This window comes from Frankliniella occidentalis, unplaced genomic scaffold (assembly GCF_000697945.3).
Source record: "Frankliniella occidentalis isolate FOCC.00 unplaced genomic scaffold, Focc_3.1 Scaffold1, whole genome shotgun sequence".
In the NCBI taxonomy this organism is placed as follows: Eukaryota; Metazoa; Arthropoda; class Insecta; order Thysanoptera; family Thripidae; genus Frankliniella; species Frankliniella occidentalis.
In genome coordinates this window covers 1,693,195-1,695,025 of record NW_026267131.1, presented here as the reverse complement: position 1 = coordinate 1,695,025, position 1,831 = coordinate 1,693,195, and the positions used below count along the sequence as shown (strand labels likewise).

General features: G+C 65.1%; 1 protein-coding gene across 8 annotated transcripts in view; it reads left to right on the top strand.

Annotated features, from left to right (window-relative positions):
• Nucleotides 1–1,831, top strand: part of LOC113213473 (liprin-beta-1) — a 76,873-nt gene that overhangs the window by 53,382 nt on the left and 21,660 nt on the right. The gene's annotated exons all lie outside the window — the stretch shown is intronic.

Genomic DNA, 1,831 nt, shown 5'->3' with positions numbered 1-1,831 from the left:
CCCGCACCCCCGCCCACCCTGAGTCAAAGTCCCTTTGAGGACATTATAGGTTTACCTGTGCAGACCAGCAGCCCTCCTCTCCCCCCTGGCTCGGCACGCCTTGAAACTTTACACCGGCGCGTTTGCCCCCCCTGGGGAGCGGGCGGCAGTAGCGGCGTGGCCGAGACGTGGCTAGCCCATCGTGGGTGAACAGTGCGGCGAGGATAGCGGTGGGGGAATCATCTCTCCCCACTTTCCCCATGTGGCACTCCCCCATGTGGCACTCGGAGGCCTGTTGTCGGGCCCATACGGTGCACGGCGCGCCACCTAACGCGCCCTTGAACCGCCTTGGACGTGCCCAGTCGCCCTTGAAGATGGGCAGTTTGTTCGACAAACCTCCTGTGTGTATTGTGCAGTCTACCTTATCATCTTGACTTTAACCAAGAGAGACCGGGGCATACCCGGCATCGCAGCGGGAAAAGGTGGCATGTTGTCAGTAGCGGCGGCGTGCCGGCTTGGACCGGAGGGGTGACTGCGGGTACCGGCGCGTAACAGCCGCTTACCCTCCTTTTTGCTCTCCCATGCGCGCTCCTAAGGGAGGACCTTGGTCAGAGGACACAGCTGGCCGCCTCACTCGCACCCGGCGCCTCCCTGCGCGGCATCCTCGTGAGCGCCCCCTCCTCCCCTCCCCCCACCCTCCGCCCGTGTCGGCCTGCTGTCATCCCCAGCCTCCTACCCCTGTAGGGCTGGGGGGAATGTGACGGAAGAGGGAGGGGAGTAGGAAGGGGGCGTTCCAAACTCATCAGCCGGCCCCGTACCCCTCCCTCCTCCCCCCGTCCTCGTCGCCTTCCTGGCCGCGGGGCGGGGCGCGGGGCGCTGGGGTGTGTTTGGGGGTTTGTTTAAATTTGTTTGACGGCTTGTTGCTCCTGGCTTGGGTGACTACCTCCTCTCACCCGGCCGGTCCCGGTGGGGATGGGGGGTCCAGGGCGAGGGGACAGACAGTGTGGGAGAGCGGAGGAGAGAGAGAAAGTCCATGTCTCGTGAGCGGCAGGCGCGGCCGGCGGGCGGCCCTAATTCCGGCCGATTCCATCTCGGGTATTGAGCCGCGGCGTACGCTGCTCGGCGCACACAGTCGTAAATGTTTACTCTGGCGACACGAGCGGCCTTCCGCCGTGCCATACCATGCAGATGAGCGGGGCGGGGGTGGGGTGCCCACCATCAGGCCCGGACACCATCGTCATCGTGCCGCCAGTATTATTGCAAGTATTACTGCCGAGAGGGTGCCGTTATTTCACGTAATATTTGGACTCGGGTGAGCTGTTCGGATCTCGGCTGCCCCCCCCCTCCCTCTCCCCGCCCGCCTCGTCGCTCTGCTGCCGGGCCGCCCAGCCCCAGCTTCGCTCGGCCCGGCGCCGCCCGGCTGGCAGCGGCGCCTGCGGACCCCGAGATAGGCAACCCATTCAGCGCGAAACACGCGAAAGGGGGAGGGCGGAGGGAGCGAGTGTGAGAGAGACGGATGTATATGTATACTTAGTCGCGTTGTGTCGTGATCGAGAGAGAGAGGGGAGGAGGGGTGCGATGACAAGGGAGCAGGACGCCCCCCGCTCCCCTCTCTCCCTGCTCGCTTGTCCGCGACTCGTCTCTCTGCTTTGGGCGTGCGACGTCGTTCGCCTCGCCCGCTCGCGCGCGAATTGAAAACAAATTGACGCGGGGCAAACGCGCGCGAGGCGCACGACGGCCCGGCCATAGAGGAGCCGCGGGGGGGATCAGCCGTGATTCAGCGGGCAGTAAAGGCCGTGCGCGCGACTTTTACAGCCCCGACACGAATTTATCATCGGCTCCCGCACTCGTT